We start from the raw sequence: 22,927 nt of genomic DNA, 5'->3' as shown, positions 1-22,927 counted from the left end.
AGAGATATGACAATACTTTTTACTATTTTTGTACTACTCTGTACTTTTTACTATGCTAGTCTGAAAATATTTAAAAAATTATATATGTATATAAAGTGTGTCTTCCCAAACTCTTGCTCAGTTCAACCTTAACTGGAAGCATACACATTCTGATAATTAAATGTTACAATATGAGAGTTATAAACCGTGTATCCTATTTATTTCCTTATTTTATTACCACTTTGTGATATGAAGTGTTATGATACCATTGAAAAATAATTAGAAAATTATTATTTAAAAAAAATTGGCCAAGCTAATAGGGCAAGCAAAAGCGAATCTGAAATTTGTCATAACTAATGCGTATTCCTTAGCACGGAACAGGGAAAGTAGTATCTTTAACAAAATTGAATTGTCAGAGAAAAAAATCGTTTTGACAGATTTCACTGTTTTGGAGATAAAGCCTGAAACACTGGAGCTATATAGAAAAGAGAGCAGAAAGGGACAGCAAGGAGGTGGCTTCTTGTCCAGTGAGGGGAGGCAATGTCTTCACAGATTATGGACTTTGCAGACAAACAATGGCTGCATTTACTGGGCTGCTGTATGCACGCTTATAGTGCTTGTAATTGAGGATGATTATGGTTAATGACTCCAGTAATGTGCACTTTCAAACCAGCAGGACAATGTAATTTGTATCAAACCTATTCAGTATCTCTTCAGGCATTTTGCCTGGTTTAATCCTAGCCCAGCACTGGCTACAGAGGGATGCTCTGGAAGCTTCACAGCTGTCTCAAATCAAAGATATCATGCCCTCCCCGACCCCCAACCCCTTCAGTATATTCAGAAGTAAATAAAGCTGTTTGAGTCTTCCTATCAGTTGGAAGGCTCAGGGCCTGTCATAGTTTAATGTGACAGGAGGAAGATCTTTAGTATTGAAAGCACTAGGTTTTAGTGTGCAGATAGGAAGCAGAACATCTGTCTAAAATTCACTGATGAGGCGCTAGCCAACATCAGCTACACTTCTTGGTAAGAGGAAGCCGTTTTTACATTTTAACGTAGTGTGAAACATAATATTCTGTGACGTTATGAGATTTCTCAAAAGATAAGGAAGAAATAGTTAAGAGAGAAATATGTGCATTCTCTATTTCTACAACTACCAGGAGGAAATACCTGATAACCAAATTGCTTATGGAATCAATTCAGGAATATATTCTATTTAGAAGCTAGCCTATTATCTTAAAGCGAGTGCTAGATAAATTATGTAAGTGAAAACCTTTTTAATTTTTAGCTATGAGGTTAAGAGGCATAAACATGCTTTTCTCCTTTTCTCTTTTTTTCTTTTTTTTTTGTTTATTGTCATTTCAGGGAGGGTTAAGGGGAAATTTCTAACACTTGTGTCTGTAATTTTCAGACTTTCTTCACAAATACTGAAGCATGACAGAGTCGTTTACACAAACGAGACAGAAAAATATGTGAGGGGCCTAAGGCTCAAGATAATTATAATTCTGACATTAACAAAAAAGCTATACACATGTGTTCCACTCCTCTGTTTTGTAAGTTGAGTTTTTCTTTCCATGCAAAAGAATACAAACCACTGCATTTCGTCAGTTCCAGAGGCAACATTTCAGTCTAAACAAAAACGCCTGTCAATGTTAACGTAGGACAAGGTTGAAAAGTGAGGTTAAAGTTCAAGCGTATTGTGGTCTCAGTGCTAGGTAAATGGCACAGGGAATGATTGACACGTTAAAAAAAACAACAGCTTTTGGATGGCAAGTAGTTATAAGCAAAAGAGAAATGTGAATAACTCAGGTGATTGTGATACCATGAGATTTTTCATTCATAAATGTAAAGATGCATGGCTATATTCCCAGCTACTTGGGAAGCTGAGACAGGAGGATCTCTTGAGCTCAGGAGGCTATAGTGTGCTATGATTGCACCTGTGAACAGCCAATGCACTCCTGCCTAGCCAACAAAGCAAGACCATATCTCTTAAAAAAAAAAAAAGTTTGCTAAATTTTATTTTTTAACTATTTAGAAATCAAACTGGTATGCTCTCAAATGTTTACTTATGTGTTATAAACTTTAAAATTTTTGACAAGTACCTCACATCACATTGTGGATTATGTTATTAAGTTCCTGTAACAAATAATTTTGAATGTAAAAATACAGTTGTTTTATTTCAAATGCCTCAAGTTAAATTGACAATAAATGACCACATCTTGTCTAGCATGGAAATGCTGTTGTTCCTTTTATGAAACTAATTTTAAAACGTAATTTGGTATAAAGACTTATTGGCAGGATTTACCAATTTCACCAGCTGTTTTCTTTCTGTATCACATTCTTAAGAAAATTAGTTTAAAAATGCTACAATTTTAGAAAGTAAAAGGACACCTATTATAATACAGTATAAAATAAAACACGTAATTTTTGGACTGGTAGTAATTCAGCTAATCTATGTAATCTATGAGAGATTTATAAATTCAAACTCTCAAAGGATTAAAAGTATGACTACAATTCCCCTAGTATCTCTTCTAATAATTTCCTAATCTTTCTCCAAGATTTTGATGCTCATTCCATTTTGACTTCTCTTTATGTCAGTGACTAATACTCTGGATTAACTCAGAGTATGGAGTATTAAAATTACATATCCCAGATTCCTTTGCAGCTGGTGCCCTGCATGTGACCAGGAATTTAGTAGCAGATGCACTAGTGTGGGAACTGGAAAGGGAAAGGCCTTTCACAAACATGATCATGGAGGCATTTCATTTTTCTTTCCTGTATAGCTATGGCATAGATCCTGGCTTTGTGGCTCTTGACTAGCAAGCAGCAGTAGTAGGATTTCTGCTGAGTCAGTCCTGTGATATAGTTAGGCATTTTTCTGGCTTCCTTGTTTTAGGTTATGTAATTTATAAGTTGAAATGTTCTGTAATAAACCAATTTTTGTTTAAACCAGCTGGCATAGACTCTGTAGTCTGAATCTTAAAAACCTTATTAATAATATGTGAAATTGAAAAAGATGTTTACTTCCACATGCTTGAATCCTGTTATTTTTCTGGATGCTATGTTTCATAGGGAAGCAAAATCAATGTCACCATCCCTCAGTAGTGAAAGTGAGTGTATCTTCTATGTTTTTATAATTTGTTGTCATTTTTTTCTTTTTTTTTCTGGACCATTATGCATGACTGAATAATTCAGCTCTTATTTCAAATGTATCTGGTCACAAAAACATTTGTGCCCGCAGTTTCTAGCATGGTCTGATCAATTGGAGTGAGACATTTTTGCAAACCTATAACTGAATCACAGTAGCAGCTCTTTATCATCAAATTATTTGCTCTTCTGAGCACTAGTCAGCTTGAGAAACATTCAAATGAAAGAGATGTGCACTTTCATGATGCTTGATTTCTATAGAATTACCCAGCATCTCAATACCTTTGTCTTGGCCAAGTTAAAATGAACTCTCTTAGGCCAGTGTAGACCTGCTTTCTCCTCTACAGGAAGGTGAATGGAGCTTCTGTGCTTCTGGTCTAGTTCTTCCTGGATCATACTCTATTCATTGCCCCTCACTCTAATATTTCTTGAACTTTTCTTTTTTAGAATATCTCCTTACAGCTATCTCTTTCCTTCGTATTTCCTAACAGCTATCTCTTTCCTTAGAATTATTTATATTGTATGGCATATTTACAATTTCTTCCTCTGATCTGTTTCAATTTTATAGAACTTTCTAAAGTTGCAGATTGCCAATCAAATACTGACCAATGCTAGAAAAATATTGTGGTGCAACATCTAAAAATATTCTGCGCCAGTCATCCAATGCTTAAAATCAGTAGATATGCATCGGTATTTGATGTTTTGCTGAAGCAGAGGTAAAACTGCTACTGTCTTGCCTTTAACTGATCTTTTGAAAAGTCTTCATTATTGATCTTATGAAAAGTCATCATTAGATTCCAGATATGTAGCCATTTTCTATGGATTATGCCAGCCCTTTTCACGTATTCTTGAGATATCATTAGGAGTAACAGAGGCTTACATTTTGGCAATCTTTGGGAACAAAAGTCATCATAGTAGGTCAAAGGAGAGGAAGTTACCCTTGGTCTTTTCATAATACAAACCATCCTGGGCCCTTGAAATGAGAGAATTGATATGTTAACTATAAGAACATCATAAGAGTGGACTTTGATGATGTATGGGACTGAAGAGTTCCAGGCACATCTGTCAGGCTTCTGAGTATATACTGATAGAAAATGAAAGGTTGGCCTATCTAGATAAAACTTATGTTTCCCAAACATTTGAAACTGGTACTATCTTCTCCCCCATTTACAGCATGTCATGTTTTATATGATGTTTAGTTGACATACAATGATAGTAAATAAAATACCAGACACTTATAGTAAGACTCAGTCAGAAATTTTTAATCTCTTATCAGGAAGACAATAAATATATCACTTTTCTTTTCCTTTCCTCTATGTTTTTACTCTAGAGAATGAAAAACAAACAAAGCAAAAAAAAGCGGGGAGTTTTAAATAGCCAGTAATTACTTGGATATTTTTGTGCTATTACTTTTTCAGATTGAGGTCTATTGAAATAATTTCATTAAATATAGAATAAAACTAAATTGCAACAATATTTTTCTCTTGGAAAATTATTCTTTTTTCTCTAATCCCAGTTGGTAATCTTTCATTACCTGACACCTTATGTCAGGTAAATAAAAAATCAATTTATTTCCTGTTGACCTAATTCAGACTGAGTAACATATTTTATAGTGTAAAGGTATAATTGCCAGCAGTTACTTTAGTTTTGTTTCATTTTGTTTTCAGTATTAAGAGGGAGTTTTCTCAACATTGGAATCCAAGGAAATTTTGGAAAATCTGAGTTAGAAAACAGATTTTATGCTCTGCATCTGGATATAGTAGAAAACCTACTGTTTTGTTTACTTGTTTCAAGAAAAATACATATATAGAAATTTTAAACCATCTCCAATATAATGTTCTGGATAATAGCAAGTGAGTCCAAAACATATGGATTGTATTTTCCTTTATCCCAAAAGGCTGAAAACTTAGTGTCTGAAATGGTTGATAAAACTTTCCTTCTTCTTTTTGCAATTTTAAGGCTGATAGTAAAGTAACAGAATCCAGAATGCTAAAACAATTACTGAGGAAGTACATTAGTCTGGGTTCTCCAGAGAAACAGAACTAATAGGGTGTGTGTGTGTGTGTGTGTGTGTGTGTGTGTGTGTGTGTGTATACATAGAGAGAGAAGGGAGAGAGAGAGGGAGGGGAGAGAGAGAGGAGAATAATTTTAAGGAATTGGCGAAAAAAAAAAAGGATTGGCTCATGTGTCATGTGATTGTGGGGACTGGCAAGCTCTTATCTATAGGACAGGCTGTCAGGCTGGAGACCCAGGGAAGACCTGATATGGCAGCTTGAGTCCAAAGGCAATTTGGCAGCAGAATTCCCTCTTTCATGGATGACCTTAATCTTTCTCTCTTAAGGCCTTCAACTTAAAACAAATTTGAGACCCACTCACATTATTGTGGGTCATCTGCTTTACTCAAAGTCTACTGATTTAAATGTTAATCTTACCTAAAAATACCTTCACAAGGACATCTAAAATTGCTGTTTGAACAAACACTTGGAGATCACAGCCTAGCCAAGCTGACACACAAAATTATCCATTGCGTGTGGCATTGATAGTCTGTGCTCACCAAAATTTAAAATTATTTCAGCAAACTGTTCTTTGTGGACATCATTATCTATCAAATTTAGAGGAATATAAATATCCCATATTCCTTCTCCTCAATCCTCTTAAAAATTATATCATTTTAACATGCTTTTATTTCCAATATCCCCTTTCCCTATGTCTTTTTCATCTTCTCAGCTCTTGAACCCACGATACAACAATGCATGTCAGTTTTCCTGATTGAATTACTCTTTATGACAGGGAAGAGAGAAATCCCCATGATCCATTCCACAATTTTGAATTTCTGGTACCAGTTGACCTGTACTTCATGGCAGGAACTACACCATCCCGTTTCTATCCTCTTGAAGATTAATTTTTATGTGCGCTCCTGTGCATATGTGTATGCTTGTGTTAATTCTCTTCAGATGAAATTCATTTATTTTTGCCAGTCCAATATCTCTAAAGCAGAAGACAGAAATTTTCACAGCTCAATGAATGCAAAGTAATAATTACATATGTGAACATTAAAGAATTACAGAACTAATTATTACTCTTCCAAGCATAGACAATTGTAGGCAGAGGTAAAAACTCAGGAAACCCAGATATAGGACTTAAAATAGTTAGACATTATAGTCATCCAAAGGGCAGCTCCTCTGTAAGATCAGATAGACATCCCTGTTTCTGCCCTGTGTTTCACTGATGTGCATCACTGTCTGAAAGGAGACCCTGTGCTGGAAAGCCTAGACCGAGGTTGTCTAGCAAATGTGTCTTCATACTATGCTGCATCTACTGACAATATGCTCCTTAAAGCAAATATTTAGGAAAAGATTTACTTTTATGTTTTAGGACAGCACATTCTACTTACAGCTTACTGAGACTGAGCCTCAGAAAATGTATTATAGTGTCTGAGTAGAATCCTCTTGTTACGGAAAATAACAGTCTTCTGCCTAGACATATCCCATATGGAAACCAATAACAGTTGATCTTTTATTAATCATGTTACATTTTTCAGACTACTGTTTCAAATATTTTTACAAGGCCACAAAAGCCTCAGAACAAAAATGAGTACATAGTTGCCAAGGTACATTCCTGGGCAAGTGGCCAGAGGGGCAACCAGGTAACCCCAGCCAGACATTTTGTGATGATATGTGACATCATCTAAACCATTTATCTTCCTTTTGTTTGTGGTTTGCTCATTTGCTAGTCATTGTCTGACATTTATTACCTTTTTCTCCTCCATTGATCTATATTTAGAACAAAGCCCTCTGAGCAGGCACTGCAGGCTCTAGTAAACATAATTTTTCTTTTACTCATAAGGTGAACTTCACCCCCAGCTATGAGCTCGTAATTCTGACATGCAATTCCATTATCCAGGAATTGAGATGCTGTTTATTGATACCATCTGCACATTCATTGTTCATATGTTAGGTTATTTCCTCAACTCCTAACTCTCAGTAAGACTATGTGATGACAATGCCATCTGTGCTGCCAAGTTTTTCATCTTCTTACCAAAGAAGGTACATTCTTAAGGTGTGGTTCATGTCAGTATGGGTCAATAGAAGTGCTATGTGGAGATCAACATGGATGTGTCCTTGAAAAAGGTGACACCAGCCCTAACTGGCAGCAATCCATGTTCAGTCATTCAGAAACTATTAATGAGAAATCACGAAACAACATCCCTAGTTTCCTCTTTTAAGGCCCAGGTTGTCTTAAACTTCTTTGTTCCCTTGAATTCTTTGTGGACATGGTTTGTAAAGAATCATTCCTTGTTTTCATTGGACCTGAAAACCAGTCTTTTAAAGCATAGGTCTACTCAAACCATTATCTTTCAGATAGTTTCCTGTTTCCCCCCCCAGTTTTTCCACATATGGGCCATAAACTGTGTAATATAAAGAGTAATAGATTGAGCTAGAATCCAGGTGTTCTTATTTCTAGTTCTAACACTGTAAATAACTTTGTAGTATTGAGTGCACATTAAACTATCTTTAGGATTCTATTTCCTCATCTGAAACACTAGTGTAATGGTGTGGTAATTGTATAGCATCAGGGTGTCAGTTGACTTTTAAGTAGGAATTTATCTTTTCTCTCTTTTATGTAAGTAAGATAAGAAATGGCATTTAGAAAAATGTTCACTGAGTTTTGAAAAAGAAAACACACTGCTTTGGTTTACTTTGTCTTTTTTAAAAGACAACATTTCACCATGATGTTGAATTACATTTCATGTTCCCCATAAACACTTAGAAGTTATAATAATGTTATTCATTTAAAACCCCTGCAGAGCTACCATGTAGGTAATATTTAAAGATCATTGTTCTGAATCAGTGACATAGAATGAGTTACTGAGCTATCAACCGCCTGCATTGGTGACAAACATAATTGTATATAAATGTTTTATATGATGCACAGATATGAGTATTTGATGAGGACATGCCATTAAATCCAAATATATTTATCATTGCTGTTCTGTGCAAGGATTTCATGTAATTTAAATATTTCCCTTGCATGAGATTTTCATTGTAAATATATTGCATTTATAAAGTCTTATTAATTTCACAGGTTCATGGTTTTACTATTTTCCTTATTAAGAAAATTTGCCATTTCCTCATTTTTCCTCATTATAATAACACTTTAATTCAGAAATTATCACAGGAAGGATTTGGAATGATGGCAGACTTCGTTGCAACATTTTGCTTCACACAGCACAGCCTTGCTTTCTGCAAGAATTGTACAGTGACAATGTAATGACCTTTAGATACCACACATCTGCCTAGGATGGAAGTATTTTTGTTTTCTTTTATCCCACACTTTTTTGAACATGTAATATATTCCAGGCCCCATGATAAGCACTAGAAATACAAAGACAAAAAGGTACAATTGCTGCCTTTCAGTAACTCACTGTTTCATGTGAGAGGCGGATTCATCAGGGCAAGACAGTAGATAAAGCATTGGTACATACCTACTTCCACTTTTTTCAGGTCCCAACGTGCAAGTAAAATAAAGGTAAAGAAGGTAAATAAATAAGTTGACAGCTGAGAGCAGGGTGGGGGCATCAATTAAAGACAGGTTTAAACACATTTCTGACAGACAAAAAGAGATGAATGGGTGAGTAACTAATCCAAGAACAGAAAGACAAAACCTAGAACACTTGAAAAGAAAGTTGCAGCTAATGAAAAGCGGACTTCTTCAGCAGAACCCCCAAGCAGATGCAGACTAAGAAATGCCAATGCTTTGATGGGTACAAGGAAGAAATAGGACGAAGACAAGATGAATAATGGAGGACTTACATGGCAGATGTAAATCAACCACATCTCTTTCTCCAACTCCTTATGCTCAATGCTCAACATTGAAGCCCTTTACCCCAGGGACAAATACAAGTTTGACAAAGCCATCTGAGGAAAATAAGGTTGGTTAGTTTAAGTAACAGAGACCTAGAGTGAAATCGTCTTTGTATTTTCTTGTCCTGTTATATATGAGTCCTGCAGCTTAAGATTCACCCCCATGATTTCTTTCTCTAAAGCATTTTCTGCTGGACAGTCTCTCTAGCAATCTTCTTAGACCCTTATTGTTAAGTATGGTTTGACTACCATGACTCACTGTAAGTTCATAAAGGTACTGCAACATGAAATAGAATGATGAAGATATATTAAGTAAAAACTAACCCTGAGTAAATAAGAGTAATTTAGGAAACCAGAATAATTTTTAAAAGTCTCCTCAGGTGGATTTGAGGTTTTGGCCATGAGAGTTAGAAAAAGAAAGAAAGTAAGAAAAAAAAAAAGAGAAAGGGAGGAAGGAAGGAAGAAAGGAAGGGAGGGAGGGAGGAAGGGAGGGAAGGAAGGGGGGAGGTTAATGAGGAGAAAAAATCTTGGAAGTTAAAGTCATTATTGAAATAACATATTTAATAGGAAAGTTGGAAAATAAATATGAAGTTAATTGCTCATTTGATATAACTACAATACAAATAAAGGAATATGGAAGAGAAAAAAATAACAGCAGTTCAGGATGTCTAACACTTGGCTAAAAGAAGTTACTGGTAAAAAGCATGAAGAGAACAAAGATGAAATGATCAAAGACATGGTACCAAAAATTCTTTAAAAGCTAAAAAGAGAAACCAACCTAATTTAAAAGGCTTTCCATACCTTAAAATATTTAGACACATCATTGTGAAACATAAGAAAAAAATCCTAAAATCACCTGTAAATGACATACAATCAGACTATCATTCATTTAGCATTATAGATATAAAAGGAAACATGCTTTCAAAATTCTCAGCAGAAATGATTTTTGATGTAGACTTACATACTCATGAATACTTTCACTAAAATGTTAGGAATGAATAAAATATTTTGAAATCTGAAAGAACTCAGGAAGTATGCTTGAAAAAAATTTCCTTAGGAAATTAATTGTGGTCATATTCCAGCAAATTAAATGAGTAAGAAAGGAAAACGTGAAAATCAGGAAATAAATACAAGAGAACAAATAGGGAAGCTCTGACATGTCACTTTGTAATTGACCTATTGTCTAGTTTAGATCAGAAGGACCCTAATAGAATATAAATATATCAGTATATCACAAAGGAGAAGATGTAATCAACACACTACCTGGCCCTATTCTAAACTCTAATTTACATTTGCACCATACTTTTATAATAAACCTATAGACAGATTATGAGATAATTAACTTTGCTTTAAGATAAGGATATAAAAGCAAAAATGCAGGGAGTTAATAAAGATAAGTTGGAGGAAATGGGTGCACCAATGCCCTCATCTTAGAAAGTGGGTGTCAAGGCATAAAAATTAAGGTTCATAGACCATAAATAATCACTTGAATTTGCAGATGGGAACAGTGAAGATAAAAACAGAGAATTATGAGATAATTATTGGGAGTGCGGAGTGGACACATGGGTGGTGAGTTAAAAGCCTGGCCTTTTAGAGTGAGATATTAATAGACAATGGGTAAATTTGAAAAATCTGAAAGAAAGTTTACTTTTTACTTCTTTAGGGTGTGTTACTGTTGATAATTCTCGGGGTATTCATTGACAAATTAAATTTATAAATCTTTGTAAATTGTTGCTTCTGGATAAGGGAGCTGGGTCTGAGGAATATTGAGGTGTTTATGTTAACTTTATTGCACACCCTTTGCTAGTATTTAGGTTTTTTTTAAATTTTATGTATTATTTTAATAAAAAGTAAATAAAAGAAATAATTGTGGTGTGAAAAATGCTAGGATATTGATATCTACACAAGGGTTTGTGTAAGAACATTCAGAGAGTGATGGTCAATTCCAATTGTTCTTGCTCCATATCCATTTTAGTAAACTATTTAAAATGCCAGGTCATGGATTTGGGCCTTTTGCTTGGGGGAGGCTAATGAACTTGCTCAAATGCATTTGGTCTAGGGATGTATTTACACACTGATCAATGCAATTTAATAAGTCTTATTGTTCATTTACCTCTCTTATGGGAATATCATTATTTATTTTGCTGTTAATTGACTATTATTCATTATTTATCATTTATTAATACTTGTGTGACTTTATTGTTGGCTTTAATTTCCCTTCTAGTAATAATTTTCTTCAATTAGATTTATTTCAACGGCTTTACACAGAAACAATAACATTATTTTCCTAGATAAATTTAAGAAGAGATTTAAATTTTAATGCAAAGTTATCATCCTCAATGCCGTTTCAAACATGCTGGTCCATGCTCTAACCAAATGCTCCTAAGATAAAGTTCAATTATTTTATTGATCAAATGTATTAATGCATTGATGTTAAGTAATTAAATAACTAATGCAAGATATCTCTATGTAGAGGAACCACACAGCTGGAGTTTGTAGATAAGATCCCAAATATTGCTGTTTCTCTGACTACCTAATGCTTTAAGGGTTCATACTTTAGCAACTCTTCTTTTAAGCATTTTGTCTACATGGGTAATGCCTACCTCTTATTGATATTGTAAAAATTAATTACAACTTTTTAGGAATCATGTGTTTCGTAATTGGTTAAGTAGAGAATCATAGATGTGAGCCCTATTTCAATGTCTTTGTAAGCTAAAGATTAAAGATAAAGGATAAGTCCCTACAGAATAACTGTTATTAGTTTCTGGTCTTGTCTGATGTCTAAAACAACTACTCTGCTATACCTTTCTTAAAATGATCATTAATTATACTATCTAATTCTAAGTCTTTTAAATTTAGGGTACTTGTTTTTAAGATTCATTAAATCTTTTGCAGCAGTAAAACACTGCAGTGGTAAAACACTGCAAAAGGGATCTAATTTGAAATAGAACTTACTTTTAGATTCGGGTGCATGAGAATTAAGATGTTTTAAGATAGTTGGCAGATTTGGCATCTTCACTGGTAAAATGTGTTTTTATTTCTATATAATTACAAAAAATATGTAATTTATCCTTTCAAGCAGAGACTATAGCTGGAGATTGGAGCATAGCCAAAGTGTTGAAAATGTTGCAGAAGGGAGTGAAGGGTAATCCAAAAATTATACACTGGCAACTCTCACCTCTGCACCTGGAAAGCTAGTTTGAAAGATCTTGGAAGGTGGAACACAAATCATCTGGGTGAGCAAAATTCTTTAGGAATAAATCAGCCTGGGCTTTGCAAATGTAAATCATTCCCCCTCTGCCTTGAAAGGATACTTTATGATGCTTAACGAAGAGTAAATAAAGGAGGTTTGCCAGATGTATTCAATTTAGACTTTCAATGCCTCTTAAAAGAGAGATTTTTATCCTGAGTATCACCTGACAGTGGGAATCTGTACCTACATTTAGAGAACACACAAGAAGCTTTTTTGCCATCTGGCCTATCTACGGTCCAGCTTTACCAGAGACCACAGAGTTAGCTTCTGCCCCTGGACAAATCCATTTTCCGTTGCATGTCAATTCCCAAGAACCTGTAAATTCTTGGCAACAGAAGGAGAGGGAAAGTTCTGTTCATGATTAAAAACTATATTAATTACAAAAGGCAGGATTGTGAATATTGCCTTGCTGCTGTAAAAAAAAAAAAAAAGAACTGTATGCTTATTGGAACAGAGTCAAATATTTAATTCATTATTTAGAATAGAAGGAGGTGAGCTTTTTATGTTGAACTGCTAGGGACAAACACTTAGAGGAGATGAAGAATCCTGAGAAACTAATGCAAAGAGAGTAGACATACATGCACCCTCCCCTACTCCCTGTGACCCGTATTCTTGTCTACAGGAATATGAAAAAAAGAAAACATTTATGAATTAGTACCTTTCTTTAACTGATTCATGATCTAATTAAGAAGATATGGCTAACTGTGGTGGCTCACACCTGTAATCCCAGCACTTTGGGAGGCCTAGGCAGGTGGATCACTTGAGGTCAGGAGTTGGAGACCAGCCTCACCAACACGGTGAAATCCCATCTCTATTAAAAATACAAAAATTAAACTGGTGTGGTGGAGGATGCCTGTAATCCCAGCCACTTGGGAGGCTGAGGAAGGAGAATCGCTCAAATCCGGGAGGTAGAGGTTGCAGTGAGCTGAGATCACACCACAGCACTCCAGCCTCGGCAACTGAGCAAGACTATGTCTCAAAAAGAAAAAAAAAAAAAAAAAAGGAAACGCTACGTGTAAAATGGTCATTAGCCTTAAAGTCAAAGTCAGGAGGCAAATGCTTGACACAGAGAGGAAGTAAAAGCAGATTTCAAAAGAAAGAGCAAACACTCTTATTTGAGTTGGTCAGTGCAGATGTGATTTGTTCCTAAAAAGAGGTGCATGCCAGAGATTGGGTAAGACATTTGTCCAGGGTGGAAAATGTGGGCAAGGAAGACAGAAAAATTCAAAGTGATTTGTGCAGTATTTAATAGCCCACATAGCTGGTTAAGTACTGATTAGCCAAATGTCTCCATTAATGTTTGTTGAATGGGAAACAACCATGATCAAAGCAAACTTTTGAATATATTTGTTATATATTATACAATATATGAAGAATCAGTCACATTCATGAGTGAGAGGCCTGAGATGCAAAGGGGCTGGAATGAGCCAGGTTTTGAACACTTACTCTGTTGAATAAAGTTAACTTTTCTAAGGTAATTTATATGAATAATAAATATGAGTCAAATGCAAGCACACAAGTCCTTTTTAAAAATACAGTGGAACTAGACAAGCTAAATCAATATAAACTTCTAAGGAAAAATAAATAAGAAAGTACAGCAAGAAAACTTAGAAAGAAAGCACAGAAGATAAACTAGCCCTTCAAGATTTTAAATGCTTTCAATAAGTAAAACAGTATACTACTAACACATGAAGAAAAAGAAAGCCCAGTGGGAAAGAATAGAAAACTCAGAAACAAACTGACTTTATAAATAGATTAGGCAATAAATGATGTGGAAACAAGTAGCAAATGGTGTGATAAGAATATTAATTAGCATTAACACATCACATCAACTACCAGGATATAGTCCAACTAGCTACAACATTCAAATATATAAAATAAAGATATAAATATAGCTGAAGAAAATACAGAATTATTTTATCACCTCAAATGGAAGGAGACTTTCTTATACTATTTCAAATTCTAATACACAAAATATTTTTTTAAATTGTTAAATTCAACTCCATAAAAATAAATAAATCTATACCACAAAAAAAATAAGCAAAGCTAGAATAATAATAATCCAGAAAACTATCCACTACTCATATAATAGACAAATTACCATATTCTTAATACATAAAGAGCTCCTATGAATAGATAAGGAAAAGATCGACAGTCATAGAGAACTATGTAACACAATAAAGACATTGTTTACAGAATAGAAAGTAATATGATCTTTAAACATTAACAAAATATTCAACTTTGTTCATAATTAGAAAAACACAAACTAAGCCTTTACTGATTCTTTTAGCTTTCTATTTGGCAAAAATTCAATTTTACTGATTTGCTGAGTTGCAGCAGTGCTGGTGGCAGTGTAAGAGACCCTATCGCTATTGGTAGAATTTAGCACCATACTAAATGTATAAATGCATCTCCTCTTCAACCCAATAATTCCATTCCTTGAACTTTATCCAAAAGATATACTCTCACACATTTGAAATGCTGTATGTGCAGGGGTATTCAAACAGCATTTACAACATCAAAATAAAAGTAATACTTTTATGTTACTGTCCTCAATAAATGAAAAACTTCCAAATACATTTTATTTATATAAAATTTTCTTTCAAGTAAAAGAATGACAGAATGATTTCATCTTTTGTACCAGAAGAGAGCATTACCAAAAATTTTAACCCATTCATCCACCAAATAAAGTTAAATCCCATCATTTTCCCATGAAGTAAAAATAAGAGAAGGGGGAGAAGCATTAGTGAACACATAGAATTGTTCAGGAATCAAAATCCCTTAAAGGTTGATTTAGGTAGTTAACTATTTTGCAAACTTCAGGGAATATTAAAATCATCATAATAAAGGCTAACATCCTGCAATATTCCAAAATATACTTTTCTGTCTCTCCAAGTACACCTATGTACTGCTGTTAAGCCCAGCATGTGTAGCTGTCAGACAGGAGAAACCCTATTCATTGTGAATCAAATAAAATGCTGTCTGCTACAAAAAGAAAAGTGTTTTCCCTACTTTTGAGAGTGCTTTCCAATTTTAAGAATGTATGAGACTTCTGTTTTAAAAATAGAATTTGACTTCATTTCAATTAATAACTGTAAAATTATTTTCAGAGACTTGATCTTTATGAGGAAGCAGACATATTTGCAAAAAAAAAAAGTAAATAAAAATTAGGAGTGTTAGAGGATAAGGGCAAGAAACCTCAATGCTAAATATTCAACTCCCACATTGGCACCTTCACCTCAGCCTTCTGTCAGAAACAGTGTATGCGATGGAAAAATGAAAAAGTAACAAGTAGCGGCCTTGTTTTCAAAGTTGGAATTACTGGTGACTGACAAAGGAATCTACCATCTATGTCTGCTTGTCACTCTGGGAGTCAGCTGTTACTGGAAGAATAATGGATGCCCAACTTCTGATATACCTTTCTTACCAAAGATGTGGATGACTATATTTCTGAATAATCATCAGCTCTTCTGTCATAAGTGATCATATTTCCACATTCAAGTTTGTTTTGTTTTTTCTTTCCCAAATCATCATGTGCCTGGGGAGTCATAGAATGGTCTCTCATGAATTCAAAGACATAGATTGTTTACTGTGGGGTTTAAGAAATTTACACGAATAATTTAGGTAATCCTCTTACCCTTTTCCTCTCCATGTCCAGAAGCAATTGAGAAACAAGCACAGGAGTCAAATGAATATTCAAAAATTAAGTTTTAAAAACCAATAAAACCTGGATTGGAAGATGAAACTCAGCCCCAGACTGGAACCGTGTTTCTACTTCCTCCCCATTCCTTGTCCACAATGTTCCTTCTGCATTCAGAATCCAGGGGTGATGCCTGCAGTGCAAAACACACCCTAGAAGATGACTTCATAATAGAGCGGTAAATATATGGTTAAGGATCCCAGAAAAAAAAGAAACTAGGGAACACAGTTTTTTACTCACAAAGTCTTCCTTTGGAAAAAATGAGTCAGAGAAGCCAGAGTGGGAGTATGAGATCCTGGATCCTGAGTCACTCTTGAGTGACTCAAGCCAACAGCAGAACACTATTAAAGTGCAAATATATGCTGTCAATTAAAAGCAACCACTTTTAATTCATCAGCATCTTCTCAAAGATAACAGCAGATGATCTAGCTGATACAAAGAACTACTGTCAAAACTGTAATACTCAGAATTGAAAACTTCAGATGAAAAAATTGGAATATAGAAGGTATGGTGAGGTACAGGAGAAGCAGGTCCATGTGAAGGTCATAGTTCAAGGTTTCTGGTGTCTGTGCTGCTGCATAATAATTCTGGATTTGAACACAAACTTCAGCTGCTATTTTGCTTTTTGCTAATCAACTTTCTAAGATAAAGATAGCAACATCTAACATCTCTATTATACTATCATCTAGAATCAGCAAGGATATACTATTTCTCTTCTACTTTTCTTTTGGGGCCACTTTATTGAGTTGCTAGTGCAAACTGAACAGGATATATTAATTTTTACCTTTAGTGGCATTATAAACAACCTCATCTACACTAAATATTAACAATGAACATAAACATTTGTTGACCACATCTAATTGTACTAAGCATCATATCTTAGCCGCTTGGCAGATATTACTGCATTTACTATTCATAACTTTGTGGGTATTATTAAACCATTTTACACTGGACTCTGTTTCTGAGAGTAAAACTTTTTCTATTGGGTGCAATCCCTTAAACAACTAAATAATCACCCAGGCAATAAGATAAGTGAACTTATTCAACATTTGATACTGCTGAACACTGTATTTATCAAATCATTTTCTTTTCCTATCAAGAGAGAACTTTGTATTAATTCAGCTAGCACTCATGGACCTAGCAGTGGGCACCTACCTGAGGAAAACAGCAGTGAACAAGGCTCATGCTAGACTTCCTGTCAAGCCATCATCTAGGTGGCAAATGGTTGACTTGACACAGCTGAATTTTCTATTTTTTCTCAGAAGGCTAATAGACCTAATAAGAAACGATGGAGTGTTAAGAATGTAAGAACCCGAAATCTAATGGAGCAAATGGTCTCCTCCAGTAAAGTATTATTTACTCATATCCGTATTACCTAGAAGTGGCAGAAAAGAACTGGAAGGGAACATTGCTATGGATTACTGTATAATCTGCTAAGCATTCTCTGTGAATGAACTGCATTCTTGAGTGAATCACCACTGGCATTATTGAATAGTCTGAATTCCAGGGCTCTGAGCTACAATTTGGATGTTCCACCAACAGTGAGATACTGGAAAACTAATATGAACTCATTAGACTATGAGAAACTGAAATGAACAAAAGGAAAAGTTTTTATTAACAGTCCAACATTAGTGAATTGGTCTTTATTTGCTTTTTTGTTGTTGCACCAATAGGGGATTTTTGACAGTTGTACTTTCATCAACTGGCTGAGCAAAATAATTTTTTAAAAGATATTTAAAATGTATAAAATTTGCGTGAGTACATAGCAGGTATATATATTTACGGAGTACATGAGATGTTTTGATACAGGCATGCTATGTGAAGTAAGCACATGATAAGGAATGCTGTATCTTTCTCATCAAGCATTTATCCTTTGAGTTACAAACAAACCAATTAAACACTTTTTATTATTTTAAAATATACAATTAAGTTATTATTGATTATAGTCACCCTATTCTGCTGTCAAATAGTGGGTGTTATTTATTCTATTTTTTTTGTACCCATTAACCATCCACACCTCCCCTGTATACCCCCCCATAACCCTTCCCAGCCTCTGGTAACCACCCTTCCACTGTCTGTGTTCACAAGTTCAATGGTTTTTATTTTTAGATCACACAAATAAGTGAGAACATGTGATGTTTGTCTTTCTGTGCCTGGTTTTTTTCACTTAATGTAATGATATCTCAGTTCCATCCATGGTGTTGCAAATGACTGGGACTCACTCTTTTTTAATGGCTTAATAGTACTACTCTATTGTATATATGTACCACATTTTCTTTATCCATTCATCTGTTGATGGACACTTAGGTTGCTTCCAAATCATAGCTGTTGTAAACAGTGCTGCAACAAACAGAGGAGTGTAGATATATCTTTAATATATTGATTTCCTGTCTTTGGGGTATAGACCTAGCTATTGGATTGCTGGATCATATGGTAGGTCCAATTGTCATTTTTTGAGGAACCTTTAAACTGTTCTCCATAGTGGTTGTACTAATTCACATTCCCGCCAACGGTGTACAAGTGTTCACATTTCTTCACATCCTTGCCAGCATTTATTGCCTGACTTTTGAATATAAGCCATTTTAACTGGGATGAGGTGATATCTCATTGTAGCTCTGGTTTGCATTTCTCTGAAGATCAATGATGTTGACAACCTTTTCATGTGCTTGTTTGTCATTTGCATGTCTTCTTTTGAGAAATGTCTATTAAAGTATTTTGCCCATATTTTGACCAACCTGGTCAAAATTAGACTATGTAGGATAGAGTTGTTTGAACTCCTTATATATTCTGGTTATTGATTCCTATAAGGTGGGTAGTTTGCAAATATTTCTCCCATTATGTGGGTTGTTTCTTCACTTTGTTGATTGTATCCTTTGCTGTGCAGAAGCTTTTTAACCTGATGTGATCCCATTTGTCCATTTTTGCTCTAGTTGTGTCTGCTTGTAGGGTATGGCTCAAGAAGTCTTTGTACAGACCAATGTCTTGGAAATTTTCCCCAATGTTTCTTTGTAGTAGATTTATAGTAGTTTTATAGTTTGAGGTCTTAGATTTAAATCTTTAATTCATTTTGATTTTATTTTTGTATATGGTGCTGGATAAGGGTCTAGATTCATTCTTATGCGTTTGGATATTCAATTTTCCCAACACCATTTATTGAAGAGACTATCTTTTCTGCAGTGTAGGTTCTTGGCACCTTCGTCAACAACGAGTTCAGTGTAGGTGTGTGCAGTTGTTTTGGGTTCTCTATTCTGTTCCATTGGTCTATATGTCTGTATGTTTTTAGGCTAGTATCATGTTATTTTTGTTACTATAGCTCTGTAGTATAATTTGAAGCCAGATATTGTGATTCCTCCAGTTTTGGTCTTTTTTCTTAGGATAGTTTTGGCTATTCTTGTTCCTATTCTTTTGTGGTTGCGTATAAATTTTAGGATATATTTTTCTATTTCTGTGAAGAAAGTCATTGCTATTTTGATAAGGATTGTATTGAATATGTAGATTTCCTTAGGTAGTGTGAACATTTAACAATATTGATTCTCCCAATCCATGAACATGAAATATTTTCCCATTTTTTAATGTCCTCTTGAATTTCTTTCAACAGTGTTTTATTGTTTTCATCATAGAGGTCTTTCACTTCTTTGGTTAAGTTAATTCCTTGGTATTTAATTTTATGTGTGGCTATTGAAAGTGGGATTACTTTTATTTCTTTTCTTACATTGTTCACTGTTGGCATATAGAAATACTACTGATTTTTGTATGTTGATTTTGTATCCTGAAACTTTACTGAATGTATCACTTCTAATCATTTTCCTATGGAGTCTTTAGGTTTTTCCAAATACAAGGTTATATCATCTGCAAACAAGGACAATTTGACTTCTTCCTTTTCATTGTGGGTGCCCTTTATATTTTTCTCTTGTCTGACTGCTCTAGCTAGGAGTTCCAGTACTATGTTGAATAAGTGGTGACAGTGGCCATCTTTGTTTTGTTCCAGATCTTAGGGGAAAGACTTTCAGTTTTTCCCCATTCAGTATGATACTGCTGTAGCTCTGTCATATATGGTTTTTATTATTTTGATGTATGTTCCTCCTATACCATGTTTTTTGATGGTTTTTTATCATGAAGGGTTATTTAATTTTATCACATGTTTTTTCAGCACCAATTGAAATAATCATATGTTTTTATCTTTTAGTCTGTTGATATAATCTACCACATTGATTGATTTGTGTATATTGAACAAACCTTGCATCCCAGTGATAAATCCCACTTGGTCATGATGAATGATCTTTCTAATGTATTGTTGAATTTGCTTAACTAGTATTTTGTTGAGGATTTTTGCATCAATATCCATCAGAGATTGGCCTGTAGTTTTCTTTTTTTGATGTGTCTTTGTCTGGTTTGGGTATCAAGATAACACTGGCCTCATAGAATAAGTGTGTAAGTATTCCCTCCTTCAATATTTTTTGGAATAGTTTCAGCAGGAATGGTATTAATTATTTTTTAAATGTCCGGTCCTAGAATTCAGCAGTGAAACCATCAGGATCCAGGCTTTTCTTTACTGGGAGACTTTTTATTATGGCTTCGCTCTTGTTACTTGTTATTGGTCTGTTGAGGTTTTGGATTTCTTCTCAGCTCAATCTTGGTAGGTTGTATGTGTCTTGGAACTGGTTTATTTCTTCTAGATTTTCTAATTTATTGACATACAGTTGATCATAGTATCCAGTAATGATTATTTGAATTTCTGCGGTATCAGTTGTAATGTCTCCTTTTTCATTTCTGATTTTATTCCTTTGGATCTTCTCTTTTTCTTAGTCTGACTAAAGGTTTGTCAATTTTGTTTAACTTTTAAAAAGCCAACATTTTGTTTCATTGATCTTTTGTGTTTTTAAATTTAAATGTCATTTATTTCTTCTAAGATCTTCATTTATTTTCTATTAATTTTAGGTTTTGTTTTCCTGCTTTTCTAGTTCTTTAAGATGCATCGTTAGATTGTTCATTTGAAATTTTTCCTCTTTTTTGATGTAGGCCCTGATAGCTATAAACTTCCCTCTTAGTATTGCTTTTACTGTATTCCATAGGTTTTGATATGTTGTGTTTCCGTTATCATTTGTTTCAAGAAATTTTTCAAATTTCTTCTTTATTTTTTCTTTGACTTACTGTTCATTCAGGAGCATATTGTTTAATTTCCATGTATTTGTATAATTTCCAAAAATTACCTGGTTATTAATTTCTAGTTTTATTTCATTGTGGTCAGAGAAGATGCTTGATAATATTTCAAATTTTTGAATACCTTTAAGACTTATTTTGTGACCTAACATATGATCTATCCTTGAGAACAATCCATGTGTTAAGGAAACAATATATATTCTTCAGCTCTTGGATGAAATGTTCTGCAAATAGCTATTAGATCCATTTGGTCTATATTGCAGATTAAGTCTGTGGTGTCTTTGTTAATTTTCTACCTGGAAGGTCTGTCCAGTGCTGAAAATGGGGTATTGAAGTCTCCAGCTACTATTGTACTGAGGCCTATCTCTCTCTTTAACTCTTATAATATTTCCTTTATATATTTGGTTGCTCCAGTGTTGGGTGTACATGTATTTTAAATTGTTATATCCTTTTGCTGAATTGACCCATTTATCATTACATAGTAACCTTCTTTGTCGCTTCTTATAGTTTTTGTCTTGAAATTTATTTTGTCTAATATAAATATAGCAACTCCTGCTTTTTTTTATTTCCATTGGCATGAAATATCTTTTTCCATGTCTTTATTTTCAGTCTATGTTTTTATAAGTGAAGTGTGTTTCTAGAAGGAAACAGATCAATGGGTCTTGTTTTTTCAATCATTCAGCCACTCTATGTCTTTTGATTGGAGAATTTAGTCCATTTACAGTCAATGTTATTATTGAGAAGTAAGGACTCATTCCTGCTGCTTTGTTATTTGTTTTCTGGTTGTTTTATGATCTTCTCTTCCTTCTTCATTTTCTTCCTGTCTTTCTCTAGTAAAGGTGATTTTCTCTTGTGATATGATTTAGTTTCTTAATTTTTATTTTTTGTGTACTCATTGTCTTTATTTGCTTTTGATGAGAAAATATATCACAAAAGGTAGAGTTACTGAGGTGTTTTCGAATTATTTATTAACATGGCTTTGTCAGGTGAATTTAGTGCACAGGTGGATAATTTGGTCAAAACTGGACAATAAGAAAATTCAAAACTAAAAGAATAAAAGTACCAGAAATGGATGGTCACAATCAGATGATGTTTGAGAAGTAGTTTTACATAGACCTGGAAGAACTGTTCACTGGAATCACACACTTTGATTAAGAAAGAATTATTTTGGGAAGCTTACCTTGTTTCTCTTTTGTCAGCTGAACTCTCCTAAATGTGTTAGCCTGATTGGTACTCTGACAGTTCATGAGAAGGCAGGGAAGCAAGAAGACCATTATTACCTTTCTTTAATCTTAAAATTCAATCCATTCATGCATCTTAAATACTAATCCTTTATAAAAGCAATTTTGTGAGTCTCACATTAGATTTTTTTTAAGAGAAGACACTGCCCTCTTCTCCCTGACTCTTTACTGCCAATAAACCAGGAGGTTGAACTAAATATATAAAACTGTAGACTTGAAGAATTATGTCAAAACTGTAAGACAAACCTGCCATCAAGCATTAGAGAAACAAATACCAAAGTCATGTTCAGTATGATAATACCAGATATTCACAAATACCATCCTTCACAGTAAATATTTTGATTTATTGCAGTGTATTCGGGCAGAGGCCAAATTATTAACATTTAGAGGCTGGACTTTTCAAAATGTGAGGATGGGACAGTGAATGGATATGACAGTAAGCAGAGTCTCTCTCTTGGGTGCTGTGGGGTGGAGAAAAGTTAATGTACTCAAGTAGTTGACACAAAATGCTTTGATTTAATAAAGTTAACATGCTTTCTTTAGTGAATACTACATTTCAGTGCTTGCACTAAGTGCCGGAAGACTC

At 34.3% G+C, this 22,927-nt stretch overlaps 1 long non-coding RNA gene across 1 annotated transcript; it reads right to left on the bottom strand.

Moving 5' to 3' along the window:
• Positions 1-5,932: 5,932 nt before the first annotated feature.
• LOC131383457 (uncharacterized) lies at positions 5,933-16,033 on the bottom strand. Its single transcript, XR_009213498.1, has 3 exons — positions 15,878-16,033; positions 15,668-15,778; positions 5,933-6,111 (listed from the first exon to the last, which is right to left on the bottom strand). It is a non-coding gene; the product is annotated as an uncharacterized LOC131383457 (long non-coding RNA).
• Between the last annotated feature and the right edge of the window lie 6,894 nt (positions 16,034-22,927).

Source organism: Hylobates moloch, unplaced genomic scaffold (genome assembly GCF_009828535.3).
Source record: "Hylobates moloch isolate HMO894 unplaced genomic scaffold, HMol_V3 SCAFFOLD_5, whole genome shotgun sequence".
Classification (NCBI taxonomy): domain Eukaryota; kingdom Metazoa; phylum Chordata; class Mammalia; order Primates; family Hylobatidae; genus Hylobates; species Hylobates moloch.
Note: the sequence above shows the minus strand (reverse complement) of the source record. Positions and strands in the feature narration are given on the sequence as shown.